Below are 17,759 nucleotides of genomic sequence, written 5' to 3' on the forward strand. Positions count from 1 at the left end.
CGTTCAGCGTGGATTCCAAGAATGAAAAGGTTCATAAATAAGGAGCTGCCATGGGGGAAAGTGAGCAAGAACCTTGAACCTGAACACACCTCAGTACAGCATAGTTCTGATCGATCCGAACTCCATTCAGGGAACAAGAATTTTAAAAGTTGTTTTCTTGTCATCCAGCCAATAGACCTGATGAAGCATGGATTCAGGCTTTTTACAAGGCAGAATGATGATGCTGTTATTTCTGCGTTCTTTTGATCCATTTATCACAGTCAGATCACAGAGACATCTTTTGATTTGGGTTCATACCGATGTAGTTTGCGGTTATTTTATTCATGATCCAATTCTAAATGCGGCATGAGATGTACTGTACATGGCAGGACTGAACGTCATCCAGATGTAGAAAGTGCAACAGAGAATTAAGAACACATGTTTATAACATCAAAAACTTGTTTTACATTTGTGATTGTGAGGGGATTTCTTCTTTTTCAGAGAGGAGAAACACTGAAGATGGGTGTTATATCAGCTCTTTATTAAATGCAGAATAGATTGAGAGGAAAACATCGTAGTGTCTAAGGCCATACAGGTGTTGGAGCACAGGATCATGGAGACAAGATCTCTTTCTTTGGTGATAAGAACCTCCATTCTACTGTATTAAACAAACTATGTTCAGTGTGACAACTCACGTGAGTTGAAACAGACACGGTGCACTCATTGTTTTTGTCTTCTTTCAGTAATGGCCTTTTTTGACACACTGATACATAAAACAATATAAACTAAATTCAGCAAAGCATAGGTCCCTACACTTATTTAAACTTCACCATGACGATAAGTCATGAGGCACAGTTTACTTCTACAGCGTTACAATAAGTGTGCAAAATAACATTAGTCCCCCAGTATATAGTTTGATTAGATGCCCTGTATGTTCACTAACAACATACGTTTTATAATATGGATTTAGGATATAAAAGAGTACATTTTCACCACAGTTCAATTAAGTAGGCTGTATGAAAAGAGAAAAAGATAAGCATGCACAAGTACAGTTATCAGTTAAACACAGAACATGCAGATCCTTTGTTAATGCGAATCTGACTTCTGCCCACCGCTGAGGAGCTCACATCATCTGATACTCAGATTGCCACACTATTCTCTACCATATCTGGTTTCAAGTATGTGTATGGGACTTTCAGAGTCTCATCTCTGACTTCGATGCGTGTTTTTAGCACTTTGAGCTCTCCATCAAGCTCCTTTATCAGCTTGCAGGGATACTCCTCAGTGAAATGCTCCTCAGGATAGTAGCCAAGAGGGACCTGATGAGATTAATCATACATTCAAAGTTTATTTATTTATTTTTAAAACAATTGCATGTTTATCAAACAGACTATTGGCAACATAATGTAAAGTTATAGAAAGTCAGCAGGGTTTCTTGAGTTGTCTCAAAGGTAGTATTTTGGGTGTAATGATATATTGATCTACAGTACTTTTACACAACTTGAATTGTTCATTAAAAACTTACAAAGTCAGTGGACTGCTTGCTGAGTAGCCACAAGGCGGCCATTCCATTAGCTGTTGTGTTGATATCAGGGAATGTCTCCAACATCGTGGCCTCACTTGTTGTCCCCTTTCTGGTTGGTGGGGGAAGTTGCAGGGAGGTGGGGGCGTTGGGCATCCAGCCACCATAGTCATACTGCAATGAATGATTAACATATGACTGATTAAAAAAGCCACAGTGGACTTTTGTTTATAATTAGGATTATTATTACGGTTGTTAGCTGCCCAGACACTATTGTATTCCTAGGAATTAGGGTCCGGGCAGCTAAGCTGCCAGGACACTATTGTATTCCTAGGAATTCTTTCTTTCTTTAGGGTCCAGGACACTATTGTATTCCTAGGAATTCTGTCTTAGGGTCCAGGCACCTAAGCTGCCAGGACACTATTGTATTCTTAGGAATTCTTTCTTTCTTTCTTCTTTCTTCCGAGGAAGTCATACTTCCCATGGGTGAAAACTCACCAAACTTTGCAGAAATGTCTGGCCCCATGCCAGATTTACTTAATTCCAAGGGCATGTCAATATTCCTCCTGGGGGGGGGGGGGGGGGGCACAATAAGCGTTTACATTTTAAAAACTTAAAAATTCCTACAAAATCAACAGTACATGCTACAGTTTTGAAACTTTCAGCAAACTGTAGCCCCAATACTGCTGAAACTTTAGTCAACTTAAACTCATTACAAATTATGAAGTCCATCACTCAGTTGTCACCTGTAAAACTCCTCCCACAATTTTTGCTCAATTGTCACCAAACTTGCTAGAGAGCATCTTCAGACCGTCCTCCACAAAACTTGTTTCTCGGATTTTAGATTTATGAAAAATTAAGCCTACAGTGCATCAAAATATTTGACTGTAAAAAGTACTGTAAACATCTACTATCAAATTCTTGCTAAATAAATGTTCAATCTTCCTGAACAAAATTGAGAATATTTTGGAGTCATGGTTGATGAAGTCTGGCAAAAATCTGAATTTATCTCAAAAACAAAATTTTTGAGAACATTTTGAATTGAATTCTGCTCTCATGGGAACAACTGGAGTCAATGTAAGAGTGGCATTTTTAAACATCAGATTTTCTCTTAAAAACAGTTAAAAACAAATCACCAACATTTCCATGCTGTCAAGATGCAATTTATGTATTATCAGATTTTTGTTCAGGTAACAGAATTTCTGACATTTTGACCATTTTTGAAATCTGCCTTGACAACAGCTGCCCGGACAGTGACTCCCAGAGTCGACAATGAAGCTACACAGGAGGTCTCACTTCCAGCCAATTAGCTCAGTGAGTTAGGAGCTGGTTCTTGGTGTCAGGGGTTGTGGGTTTGAGACCCAGCGATGATGATGATGACAGATCAAAACACAAGACAATTGTCCTGATGGTGGCATCACAGCAAGCTTCTAAATTAAATAAAAACAAATAGGTTGAACCGGACCATGAGTGAAAGCTAACCAAATTTTGCACAAAGGTCCAGTCTCATGCCGGATTACCTCAGCTGTAAACCCAAGCCAATAGTCCTGATGGTGGCGCTACAGCAAGCATCTAAAGTTCAAAACATTGAAAATTCATAACAAATCAACCCGCTAGAACTTCACACTTTCATCAAACTGTAGCCCCAATACTAAAGAAACTTTTGTACATTTAAACCTATTAAAAATTATGAAGTCCATCACTCTGTTTTTTTTTTAAACTGTAAAACTTATATCTCCTCCCACAATTTTTGCCTACAGTGCATGAAAATGTTTGACTGTGAACACTACTGTAAACATATACCTGCAAATTGATAAATAAATCTTCAATGTTCATGAAAAAATTTAACATTTTTTAGAGTCATGGTAGATGATGTTTGACAAATATCAGAATTTTACCTAAAAAATTTAATTTTTGAAAACATTTTGATTTCTGCTCTCATGTGAATAATTGCAGTCAATGCAAGCAGCATTTTTAAACATCAGTTATTCACTTATGGAGCAAATCAATCATTTTTAAAAACAAATTACCAACATCTCCATGCTGCAATATGTGTATTTTCAGATGTTTGTCTTGATAACTGAATTTTTTACAGTGGTTTCAAATCTGCCTGCACAACAGTGAATGGCTTACTCAATTTGTGAAGCCACTGTTGTATTGCCACTGGCCAATAAGCTTAGAACGAAAGATGAAAGTCTTTGGTTCCAGAAGTTGTGAGTTCAAGCCTCAAGTGGTCCAAAATGAACATTGTTATCAACTGTCTTGTCTTCCTATTTTCCTGTTTGTTTGTTTGTTTGCTCAGAATTACCTAAATTTGCCAAAAATAGCCCGGACCCGACCATCGCTGCGCAGCAGCTATAATTAGGGCCCGAGCAGGGAACCTGCAAGGACCCTATTGTATTTGAAATGGTTATTTTTCTTCGGCCCAAATGATCACATTTTTCACTGCCTGAACATACCCCAAAACTCACCAAACTTGGAATATAAGTCACACCTGGCGAAAATTAAAAGAATTTTGATAGTCAAAGGAATTACTCAAGTTATTATATAAATACTTTCTGCAGATTTCGTTACAAACAGGAAGCGTTGCATATCTCAGGAAACTCAGGTTACTACTCCCCCATGAGCAACTGAGGCTCTGTGAAACATTTTAGGCGATGACCACAAGGTGGCGCTTTTTAAATTTAAGTATTTTATATCTCCACATCGGTTCATCGGATTAACACAAAACTTAGTGTAGTTATTGTCAGTGCCCTCCTGAGGAGAGCTGATGTGAAGGGTTTACCGATCCGACATTAGATGGTGCTATGGTGCCAGTTTAATTTTATATTTGGCACTGTGCCCACACCATAACACTGAAATGAAATTCATAGGGATGGTCTAGAATGGCCCCTGTAACTCACACACCAAAAATGATCAGCAGGTGGCGCTATTTTCCACATGAAAGCGTTTTTGGCTCATAACTCCCACATAATGTGTCGCACATTGTTAAACATGTTCCCTCAATTCAGCTGAATTGTGTGGGCCACGCCCACTTTCGCGGTAACTTTCCATTTGTATAATCACAATAAATGAAAAACCTACTTTTTCGAACTCCTCCTAGACGATTTGACCAATTTGCACCAAACTTTGCATGTAGCATCTGTTGACCCTCTTTACAAAAATGTATCAAAAGAATTTTGATAGTCCATAAAATGCCCAAAATATAAGACAACAACTTCCTGCATATGGTGTTTAAAACAGACAATCTTACACATCTTTACAAAATACTGTCTGATTATCACATAAATGTTTATTATTATGTTCCATGGACTGATGAGGCTTTGTGTAAAATTTGGTGCAAATCGGCCAATAGGTGGCACTCTGGTTGCAGTCTAATTAGTGTGAATGAAGGTAAATAGGAAAATCTTCAAATCCTCTTCAAAACTCATCGAATTTCAACCGCTTCTTGTGCTTCATACTTTGAGCTACAGACACCATTCCACCTTTTAATGAGTCAGAAGACCTTGAACTATTGGGCATGTACTCAGCTTTATAAAGACTTTTATGGTTTTGAAATCATCACAGTTTTAGTTTTAAGTATTTTTAGGCCATCTTCTGATTTTATTATGGGTGTGTATTGCGTGAGCTAGAGTGCGTGACATCATCGCTAGAGTGGAAAGCAGCTAGAAATCTGGAGAAAAAATTCTCTTCAGCTTGATTTGGATCCCACATCTTTTACTTCACAGCCCCAGAGCGACAAGCACTCCAGCAACTCCCCCATAAGCCGCAATGTTAATTTTAAGCCTACATTTCTGGAGGAGAGCAGACGGTACATGTTTTATCTTGCGCTCTGCTGCCCTCATTTTTCACGTTACAGAAATAAAAAAAGACATCACAGAGTTCAGCAATGTCTTATGTTACTCAATACTAACTATTTTGGTGATAACCATTACATTTTCTTCAAAAGTTGCAGGAGTTTGGGAGGTGTTTTCCTATTCATTCTTATGGGAACATTTTCAACTTTGGCTCTGCTACTGCTCCAGCATCTGTGCAGCCACAGAAACTGTAAGAAAGCTCTACAGGTCAAGGTCCAACAGCACTCTCTATTGGTGCAAAGACAACTAGCAGTAAACAAGTCAGGACATGCTCAGTCACACTGAAATGCAGCAGACCAGTCTGTGAGCAGACTGTGTGAAGCTGCATGGACTTTCTGTGTGTTTCGCTAATAATGTGTGCATTCTTGAGGAAATGTGAGTGGTTTCTGCTTGTAGTTATGGATAATTTGATCACTATTGCAGTTTGTGATATTTAAATGGAAATATGTTGTGTGAGTTTGCGTTAGCTCAGTAGCCTGTGTCTCAGTAGTAGTTAGCTGCCATTTGCTAGCACTGCAGCTACATTTGGATCGTGAGGACTTAATGATGAATATTGCGTTTATAATGCCAATATTGCAACTCAGTCTATTTGTTGTGATTGTAACCATGTTTATTGTTAATAGAGTTTAATGGTCGAATTATTAACTGTGGTACTGTGGTCAGTATGTAAAGCTATCATGCTTTTTAGCATGCATTGCCTCTGCTAATGTTTTGTTGGACATTGTACTGCTTATTCCAACACTTATAATATATTGCTTTCAGCTTTTCAGCCTTTTCAGATGTTCTTTAATACCGACAGGAGGAGCAGCCCACCAAATCATAGGAAGAACTTAAATAGAGGGTGTTGCGTGGACAAGCCCGACGGCAGCATGCATCGACAGCAGTATGCCCCGACATGCGTGGACTGCGAGGGCCCGTTCATCGCTGCTTGCAGCTTTAATTACCCTTGTTATTATTTATGTAATTTGTCAGATTAATTATTGTTACATTCATTACTATTGTTTATTTATATTATTTATTCTTCTTTCCAGTTTTGAGAAAACTGCAAAATCTCATAAACCCATTCCACAAAAATAGCATTAAACCAGTACTAAGAAGATTCACCTGTCCAGAGTTGACAGCCGCATGCTGTGCTGAGCAGGTGAAGATCACCATGGTGACGAACTTGACCATCTCAGCCACAGAGGTGAAGCTCTGAGGAATTCCTGAGAATTGAAAAGAAAAAACTTCACTGTTTAAAGACATCTAGATGACTATATTAAAGTGTGATTTTTGCTTACATAATGATAATAGAATGGTACATTTATGTGCACATTTATAATCTTTACGGTTGAGTTTTTCTTTAAAGCCCACCTGTGCAAACTTGGGAGAGTAATCCATGAACAAAAATGTCCGAAATCCACTTCTGCAGTTCTGAGTCTTCCTCGACCTCAGCGTCAGTCTTGTAGTAATAGCTGAGCACTCCCTGCACAAACCTTTTAGAAGTATGGATAAGTTCTGTAAAAATCATTCCTAGTTGAATTGTATATTATTTATAAACACAGCAGTATTAAGACACTCTGCAAACTGAGACACACACATTATGACTTACAACAGTAACGGAAGTTTCTTGGAACGTGCTGGTATCTCTCTCTTAGCCGATCTCACTTAAATCCACGCAACACAGTGTGACCGTTTTTGTATCGTCCCCTTTAAGCCCATTAGTTAAATATGTACACATAGACATTTATTTTACATTTAACAGTATATTAATGTTAAAATATAAAATCATGTAAACTTGTCATTTTGATTTTGCATTAATATCATATCAGCTATAAAAAAAATGCATGGTGGAAACTGCCTACAGTACCTGTGGATGTATTTCCACAGCCGGAGTCCATCATCCCTGTAGTAGAAGTTTGGCACAGCCTCCAGTCCACGTTCAGCAATGTCATCTGGTATACAGAGGGAGCTATAGGTCATCGAGGACAGTGATCTCTTTAGGATTTCGATCATACCCTCTCCACCAGATGCTGCAAACTAGGGAACAGTCAAATATGTTGAAATTATAGTAAGAAAATAAAAATACTATATATGATATTGAAAGAAAAGAAGTTTTTAAGTTAAGGTCTACTGGGCATGTTGGTCATTTTATACCTCTGTGAAAATTCCAGTCTTAGATATCAGAAGATTTCGAGCCAAAAGATTGATCTGCAGAGTGTAGCGAGTGTGAGGTATGAGGAGCTGAGGGAGAAGAGGAACTTTAGTTACACTGTTACTTCTTAATAAATTCAGATATCTTGATGCTTCACTGTGAAATAATTGTACAAATATACAAACTAAAACATTTTGGTTCATCAACTTTTTAAGATCCCAAAACCAGCAGGTTGAATAGACTCAGACTACAGTCGATTCAGGATTCTCTTACACCGTTACTTTGTACAGAGGATGCACCATGGGCACGCTGCGCAGCAGTGACACTGCAAACACTTCAGCCGGCAGGTGAGTGCGCAGCAGGTGAAAGTTGAGTTGATGCAAGTTGAAATCTGCGCTTCTCACAAAGATCTTGGCCATCAGCCAGTCGTACTCAGAGTCAGTAGCAAAGAAGATGGGGTTGTTGTCTGCTGGAGTCTGCTTCAGCTGCAGGAGAAGGAAGAGGGATGAGGTTCATTCAGTCCATTTGATCCATCACCAGGACTGGTTAATAATAAATAAATACTTTTTGTATGTTTGACTGTTTACTGCAGATCTGTTCTGCTGTGCAGATTATTATTTTCAGTTTGATAAGCTGTTGTTCCCAATTCATATTTTCAGCAATAGTTGTTTGTCATGTGAATATAACTGACTTGTCTTTGTGTTTGAAAAACACAAAAGTCAAGCCATCATCGGTTCCATGATGGCTTCTGGTTGAAACTCATTTGTTTTTTGCCCACAGTAATTAAGAAGAATGTTTTTTGTAGCTGGTATTTTGTTTATTTTGGATTCTTGTCACGACCGTGGACCTGATATGTTGTTAAAGTTTTGGAGAAATGTGTGCTGATATTTTTTCATTGACTTCTGTATATGATTCTACTGTCAGCCTGTCAAACTTGGATATGACTCGTCAAGGAACATTTTTACCTGACTTGGGCATGTAGGCATTGCAGCTGGTGTGATATTTAAGAACTAATCTCACCTGAATAGCAATTGGCATCAGCTCATTTCGAGGTGTTTTGTGCAAAAGGACCAGAGGAGCCATCAAGTACTGCTTCTTCCCATTGATGGTGTTTGTTTTCACTCCATCCAAAAGTTTGTAGTCCGCCTCGAATATGTTACCTTTCTGTGGGAAAAATGAGAAACAACTTGACCCACATGTATACAGTGCAGATATTATTTATGCTAAGTGAACATGAAAGTGCAACATGTAATTCCAACTGTAAATGTGTGTCAAAACATGACTCTAATACTAGGATCAGTCAAGGCCAAGACAATCACCTCCATTTCTTCTTTCAAGCTGGACTGACCACGGAGGAAGACCATCTCATCAGTGACAGGAAAGTTACTGGGCAGGGTGGTGCAATGTCTGATCAACATGGGGTTCACTCCATTCAGATACTGTTCGTGGACGTATTCTGGGAAAAGGAGGGAGATTTACCTCCCTGAGTTGCAGTACAACCTCACTCGATCTTATGGCTTCTACTGCATGTGAAATGCATGTGTTTAAGAAAAATCAGAGTCACAGACTCTATGTCACATATTTTCTCATGTGCCTAAAATTAGGAAACTTACTGCATATTTATACACAAATTCCCCTTTGTATTTTTTTTTATCCATTTAGTGAGCAAAGTACAGAAGCCAATAGATTATAAAGTATTCAGTCAAAAGTCATGGCTTATCTCAGGAATAAAGACATCATAAAAGGTTTAAGGTAGCATAATAAAATCCAATGTCATATCTGAATAAATATAGTTGGATGTATACTATCATGCATCAAGTATCAATTCCATCAAACTACCATGATAGCACAGTACCTGACATGGCAGTCTCTTTGTACCAGAACACCCAATTGATACCCTCAATCTCCGTCCACTTCTCCTTGCAATCAGCCAACCCCTCCAGTTTCAGCTCAGTCAGCCTGGACAATAAAGGAAAATAGTAACTTTACTGTTTTGAATCAAATACTTTTGATCAACAGGCAGAGAGACAGGAACACAGTCATATAGATAGATATCTGATAGAATTTGAGGATTTTACCCTGCAGCTGCAGTGAAGGCAAACTGTGTAAACTTGGTGAAGGAGAAGCGGACCTCAGGAGGCAGAGAAAGAGGTCATTCTGTCTCTATGCAGTGAGACATTCCCTCTGCATACACTTTCCACATGGGAAAAAACAAGTCAAGCTTCCAACAGTTAGATACCACTGTATTTGCTTTTCAATTAGAGTATGCAAGCATTATATACTTGACACAAATTCACGTATTCAACATTGCAATTATGCAATTTTGCAGTTTTTCAACACATGCAATTTAACAATTTCTGAAGAAATCACGGCTGTTGACAAGCTGACGCTCGGCGAGTTGAATAGTGAAATAACGAAAAACATGTGAGAAAGATGTGGAATAATTTAAAGGTGCTATTTGTAAGAAAAGCTGTTTTTTTTTATTTTGTCAAAAATTGACGCTTTGGGATTTTAGGACAGGTCAGTCACCATCTCAATGTGACATTAGTTGACGTGTTGGGAATGAGACTCAAAAATCTACTTTTCTTCCAAATAGCATCTTCAAGATTTGTTGAAAAGCTGATGAAAGCTAAACTGAATTTTTGATCATGACTACGAGGAGTCTTAATAATGGGATAAGGATGAATCCTCAAAATATACTGTGGTCTGGCAAATAGATTACATTGCTGGAGGAGCTAAACTCAACTGATTGTTGCTTGTATTTGTACAGAAAAGTAACTGAAGGAAACTGAGGACAAACAAATACTATGAATGGGACAGAAAACTTATATAAACTTCTGATGTGTTAAATATGAGGTAATTACAGTATTTAAATGGACTTCCTTGCTTAAAGAATGACTGAGCAGATGAACACTAATTACAGTTAAAGTGGTTGGAAAAGTGGTAAAGAGATAACCAAATTTAAGTACACTGTGTCTGTGTGTGTGTGTGTGTGTGTGTCTGTGTGCACATGCTTGCATGTGATTGTTTGAATGAATCTGTCTCAGATGTCCTGCCAGTTGTAATCAAAGGCTGCCATGGTGAAGGTAACTACTGTTTGACTCAAAAGTTCATTTCACAGAGATTTTAGCTGAGGTTGACCTCTCCACTCTTTCTTCTTCCTCAGAGACAGTAACTGCTCTCATGTCAGTGAAAACTGTGGGACTTGGAGCACTTAGAAGACAGGATTTGCAGAATATTTTAAAGCTTAAAGAGTCCTTCAATGTAGCTACAGACATTCACTTACATACACATTAACGTAAAACGCTGAGAATGGCTAAAAAGTAGTGAACTTTTGAACTGTACATGTGTAGAAAGTATAAACGATATGAACAAACTGAATCAGTATGAGAAAGTCCCAGTCAATGTTGGAAATGAGGGAAGAGAGACAAAATGGTGACCATGGGTTTTCTAATTGACTTCCATTGTAACTAAGCTTCAGATAAAATTGAATATTCTGGAAAACAGTTTTAATGTGATTTGAAAGTTGAATAATACCTTAAATATTCAAAAGAGTGTTTAGTTGATCACATGAATGAGCAGATGAAAAAGCTTGAAAAAATATGATCTTTGAACATTCCACCATTCCATTTAAAGGGGAATATATGCTGTCAGAAAACAGTATGTATGATATAAAAGAGAAAAGTTATGGCACACAAATCTCAATGGAGCTGATTATTTTGATGTTTGAATGATGTTTTTAAGTAAAAAAATGTGGAAGATACAAATTGGAAAAAGTAGGTGGAAGAAATCATTAAAAAAAAATGTAAAATATATTTTGTTAATGCTGACTCAGCATTCACAATCAATAGACCCTTGCAGATCTAAAAAAAGTGTTTAAGAATTCTCATCATATAAAAATATTTCCAAACAAGACATGTTAGTTTTGGGGCGTGTAAATCTAAAATGTGTAAGCTCGAAGATCTCACCGATAATCTTCTGCTCGGTGCTTCAGCTCTTTCTCCCGACTGTACCTGCCGAGAGGATCCTTGTCTTCAAAGTCCCTCAGAGCTGAAAGACAGAACCACAAGAAAGTTTCTACTTGTTGATGTGTTTGCATAAATTTACTCTTTGTAAACCTCCTTGTAATCTCATTACGTTGATCATTGCAGGTGTCAGACAAGCAGTTTCAACAAACCTGTTCCCTCTCTGAAGTAGTGCACCTCGCTGTCAGTGATCCAGCGGTAGATGGGAAAGGTGTAGGCGTCTCCCTCAGGGGATTTTACTTCCACCTTGGCAGGGAAACAGTTGTCTTCAGGGAACAACGTGAAACGCTGTTTGTCCAGCTCTATCAGAACCAGCTTTCCAATGGATTTAGTGCAGGACACGGTAAAACGATGCTCCTGGAATAAAGGCAAACATTTGAAAAACATCAAGGTGGAGATACATTTCATTTGATAACCAAGAACGGAGCTGTAACGTCACAATAATTGGCATACAGTTACTGAAAGTAGAAGGGAACTTTGCATAACATATCAGCTTATGGAGCTCATAATGGGAATTTTTTAGGTTTGAAGAGTTGTGTTTCAGCACATACCTTGTTGCAGCGCATATGAGTCTGAGTTGCTGAGGGCTTACATCAGCTTTTTCTAAATTGGTGTTAAATGTGGCTTCGTGTGATCTCATGAGGAAAGGTCCTGTAGAGTTTTAGATGGATATTTGAGACTTACTATTCCTGTTAGGACAGATAAAGGTCCTTTGGCCCACGTGCGATCACTCTGTTCATTGTTCATAGTGGTGGCATAGGCACGATTGCCGGTGAATATGGTCACTTCATAATCCACCATTTCCACTCTTGGAAAGCAGAAGAATCCTGATGGGGGAAAGAATGATAATAATCATTTTCAGCACCGATTAGGTTGACTGTCATTACAGGAAACTGAATGCAAAAAAACTTTAAAATATGGATATAACAACATATTAGTTCATGTTCAACTTTTCAAGAACAGAATAGAAACGTGTTTGCAGTAGCAGTGCAGCACTTGTATTAGTAAAAGATTAGCCCTAATTCAGACCCTCTGCAGACTGGACCCACACCTGCTGCTCCATGGCAAAGAGGATAATGCACATGGCTCATGATACTATGGTTTGTGTTTAAGTCCCAATCTTCCCACTTTAAGAAAAACCTCCAACATATTGCAAACTTCACACAAGCATGCGTATGTTGATTGCATGTTTGATTACACTTGTAGCAATACCTGAATGTTTTTTATGTAATAATAATAATATGACAATGTGTTCAGTAGTGCCACGATTGGTACGTAGAGTTCTGGTAAATACCACCAGAAAAACAATGAAACTCTCTTTGCTTATTTGACAGGTACTATATATCTATTAAAAAACACCACTTTTTGCAGTTTCTCAGTGGCTCAATTAGTAGATCATGCCACATGTACAGAGGCTGTCTCCTTGCCACTACCCCACGGTTTGAAACCACCCTGGGGTTCTTTGGTACATGTCCTCCACACTCATTTTCTCCCCATTTCATGTCACTCTTTCTTGTTTCTGTACATTCTGCCTTTTTGCCTTCTTTGATTCTCAATATCTCGGCCAGTTTAAAGGCTAATTATATGAAACTTGGCCAGGATTTTCATTATTATTTCTAAAATTCCATTATCCCCTCTATTGTAAGGTGTATAGAATAGGAGATTCGCATCTATACCTACAACCTTTCACCTCGGGCCCGACTCTTTTTGATATACTGTAATCCTGACATATTGTAATGCTTTTCCCATGAATACCTAATAAATCTAAGCTGCTGCCTTCAAAATACAGGGGAAAAAAATATATATATATATGACATTTTTATTACACTTTAATAAGAGACCATTTTGGGTCCCAAGGTTGGAACTTGTACGTTTGTTGAATAAACTCTCATTGCTCCAAAAATAATAATGCATCAAAATCAACGTTGTAATCAAATATTGGTCTTGTCAAGGCTGTAATAACCTCATCCTAAATATTCAACTTTGCACCTTAATTTTGGAAAATATTGATATTTTGTGTTTTTATCATTGAGAAAATCATTGAGGTGTTTTATGACAAAAAGGTTAAAAAAAAAACATAAAAAACATTTTAAAAATATTTTAAAAAATCTTATATCTATGGTTAGGTCTGAAGTTGTTGAAAAGATGTGATGCGGTCAAAGTGAAAAAAAAATTATGTATGACATTTTTATTACACTTTTATGAGGGACCCAGTGTTGCCAGGTGTACGATAATTATCGTATTTGTACGATCATTTTGCCCTCTGTATGATGTACGATCAATAATCCCAAAAAAGGCCAAATATACGATAATTTGACCATTCCGTGAATGTGTGGTTGTAATTGGTTGTAATCAGCCTGTCGCAACTGTCCGTTGGAGTTTTTTTTGTGAACCCTGAAGGCATCTGTTTCCATGTGACAAGTTTCCAGCCAATCGTGCTTTTCTAAATGTGAGCTACGAGTGACGTGCATGCGTTTGCCTCAGAACAACGGTCATGATTGGCTGAATAGTCCACTGCGCCTGCCCCATGAGTGAGGAAAAGAAAAAAAAAAAAAAGAAGAAGAAGAAGCAGAGCCGGTCTGAAAGATAGTCTCCTCTCCGCTCTTCTTCATTTTATTCAGAAAACTGCCAAAGGCGGAGAGGTGACATGACTGACGCAGACCGGACAGCTTATGAAGACCGAGGCGATTAGGGCTACACACCACTTAGTTTTTTGTCAACATTAGATGTTGGGGTTTTGGTTAACTTGGAAAAAAAACATGTACCCCTTGGCCTGTTGTTTTTCATTTATTTATTTTTTTAAATTAATTTGTTATTTTGGTTACGTCTTTTCCAGGTTATTATATAGCCAGGTTATATATGCACTTTATTTTAAGTTATAACCTGGTAGCAGGCACTCTCTGCTCTGCTCCCTGCAAGAACCATTAGCATGAGCAAACAGGCTAGCTCTCGGTGCAGAGCGAATGGACTCATAACAGGCTATTGTAAGGCTAATGGATCATGGCAGGCTGTAACATGAACATGTACGTTATGAACAGAAAAACGAAAATGCTGGAATACGTTTCTGTCTGCAAAATTCAAGTTTCCGTCGCTGCCAGTGAGGGAGTAAGCACACGCTCGACAGATTGACTCGTTTGGTCTACGACATGGATGTAAACAAACGGTATGTAGCTCCTTGCACAAACACACTGTTTTAACCACTTTTTTGCTCAGTGTGAGTCATAAACGCTACAGTGCTGTGTTGTAAGGTGTCTGCTGATGTTGCATACCTTTTGGTGTGAGATGTGGAGCATGTTGAGATGCTTAAAACACAGTGTAAAGTTCTGACCCCATGCTGTTAGCTGTCACTGCTAACTCTCCGTTCAAGGAGCTCTGTAATGGTTGGACCAAAAGTGTTTGCGTTTTTGGTACTGGCCAGTCAAGGGTAGCTTGAGCAGTGAAGCTGCATGTTTAAATCGACCGAAGTTCTCCTTTAAGGGCTGTACGGTCCTTGTACGAACGGAGCAGGAGCTTGGTTCGCATTGCTGGCAGCAAGTCAGACCTGTTCCCAGTGCATGTTCGACTCCGGCAGGGCTGCCCTTTGTCACCGGTTCTGTTCATTATTTTTATGGACAGAATTTCTAGGCGCAGCCACGGGCCAGAGGGGATCTGGTTCGGGAGCCACTGGATCTCATCTCTGCTTTTCGCGGATGATGTGGTCTTGTTGGCTCCTTCGAGCCAGGACCTCCAGCATGTCCTGGGGCGGTTTGCAGCCGAGTGTGAAGCCGCTGGGATGAGAATCAGCACCTCCAAATCCCAAAAATGGTTCTCAACCGGAAAAAGGTGGCTTGCTCCCTCCAGGTTGGGGGAGAGTTCCTGCCTCAAGTGGAGGAGTTTAAGTATCTTGGGGTCTTGTTCACGAGTGAGGGAAGGATGGAGCGTGAGATTGACAGGCGGATCGGTGTTGTATCGGTCTGTCGTGGTGAAGAGAGAGCTGGGCCGAAAGGCGAAGCTCTCGATTTACCAGTCAATCTACGTTCCTACCCTCACCTATGGCCATGAACTTTGGGTCATGACTGAAAGAATAAGATCCCGGATACAAGCGGCCGAAATGAGTTTCCTCCGCAGGGTGGCAGGGCGCTCCCTTAGAGATAGGGTGAAGAGCTCTGTCACCCGGGAGGAGCTCGGAGTAGAGCCGCTGCTCCTCCACATCGAGAGGAGCCAGCTGAGGTGGCTCGGGCATCTGTTTCGGATGCCCCCGGGACGCCTCCCTCGGGAGGTGTTCCTGGCATGTCCCGCCGGGAGGAGACCCCGAGGAAGACCCAGGACACGCTGGTGTGACTATGTCACTCAGCTGGCCTGGGAACGCCTTGGGATCCTCCCGGAAGAGCTGGAGGCAGTGTCCGGGGAGAGGGAAGTCTGGGTGTCCCTGCTCAGGCAGCTGCCCCCGCGACCCGGCCCCGGATAAGCGGACGAAAATGGATGGATGGATGGATGGATGGACAATGATCACATGCAGAAGTGAAGTATCAGTTAAAACAGAACATCCTTTCTCAATTTTGTTAATGTGAACCTGACTTTTGCCCACTGCTGAGGAGCTCACACCATCTGATACTCAAAGGGCCACACATTTTTTCTACCTCGGTCGGATTCAACTATGTGTATGGGACTTCTAGACTCTCGTTTCTGACTTCGATGTGCGTTTCGAGCACTTTAAACTTTCCTTGAAATTCCTTTATTAGCTTGTGGGGAATCTTCTCAGTGAAATGCTCCTCTGGATAGTTGCCAAGAGGGATCTGGTGAGATCAATCATACATTTAAAGTGGAAATGAACAGGATGTTAGCAGTGGCTCAAAAGTGGTATTTTGGCTGTGATGGTATATAGACCTACTTTACACAACTTGAATATAAATAGCAATTTATGTAATTTTTAAAGAAGTCCTGCAGTACTTTACACAACTTAAAAATGAATATGGTTTATGTTATTTTTCATGATGTTTTGTCACATACAAAGTCAGTTGACTGCTTGCTGAGTAGCCACACGGTGCCCATTCCATGAACTGTTGCGTTGACGTCAGGGAATGTCTCCAGTATTGTGGCCTCATGTGTTTTCCCTTTACTGGTTGGTGGGAGAAGTTGCAGGGTGATGGGTGTCTTGGGCGTCCAGCCAACATAGTCATACTGCAATGATTGATGAAAGAGACTATATCATGGTTTCTGGATTTTCCCTTTCCTTTAGTGTTTTAAGCAGCTTTTTTTGCATGTAAAATGTCTGTAAAATTACAAACCCAAATTCCATGCCAAAGGGAATCATTCTCTTCAGACCCGGTAGCTCTGCCCATATTTTATACATTTAATGACTTCTACCAACCGAGGATATCAGGAGTGGATTTACTTCATTTTTGGTATTTTTGTTTGTGTGTTGCTGCTATGTTTAAAAGTACTTAATAGACATGCCTTGAAGTAAAGATTACAGCTACTTGGGAAAAAGAAATGGTCAAGCTGCAGGAATTTATTAGTTTGTCACAGTAAAACTATACAAAGACTATTACAAATCTGTAACGTTTAGTGGCCTGCTGGGCAGTGAGGCTGAGGCTGATACGGATCAGATTCCTTCTCTATCATATGGCAAAGTTTTTGTTCAGAAGCGACCATTGTAGTGATATTCACAGTAGAAATGCAGCTAGCTGGAAGCTTAAAACACCAGTATGAGACCATTACCAGTATGAGAAAAATAATGTGTTTTTTTTTTTATTACAACATATAAACCTGTTCTTATAGGCACATAAAATACATGTGAACTGTTCAAAATGTAAAGTGTGAACCTGAAAATGAGCATAATATGTCCTCTTAATACTTTTTGAAGTGTAGCTTTATGATCATGCTGCAATATATTTTTAAAGATCCCTATTTTTAGTCATGTTAGCAGTGCGGCCTCTACTTTAGTCCACACAGAAATATCTTAGCAACCAGGCCTACTGGATGTTCCGTCATCATGGTCCCCAGAGGATGGACCCTGTGATACCCTAAATGTTCCTCTAGTGCCGCATTAGGTTCGCACTGACGTTGGTGAATGAATGTCACAGAAACTTTCAGTCAGATTGCCTTTAAATTTTTTTCCAACATCTCTCACTGTGATAACATTGGTGATTTTTTTACTTTTCATCAGATCATAATATTTATTTGTAAAATAAGATTGTGACCGTGTAAACACCATACCTGCAGAAAAATAATTTATATGAGTTGGTTAGCATTTGTTGCAA

General features: G+C 39.4%; 1 pseudogene; it reads right to left on the reverse strand.

Annotated features, from left to right (window-relative positions):
• Positions 1-1,066: 1,066 nt before the first annotated feature.
• Positions 1,067-12,318, reverse strand: LOC115589865 (hydroperoxide isomerase ALOXE3-like; annotated as a pseudogene).
• Between the last annotated feature and the right edge of the window lie 5,441 nt (positions 12,319-17,759).

This window comes from Sparus aurata, chromosome 1, assembly GCF_900880675.1.
Source record: "Sparus aurata chromosome 1, fSpaAur1.1, whole genome shotgun sequence".
In the NCBI taxonomy this organism is placed as follows: Eukaryota; Metazoa; Chordata; class Actinopteri; order Spariformes; family Sparidae; genus Sparus; species Sparus aurata.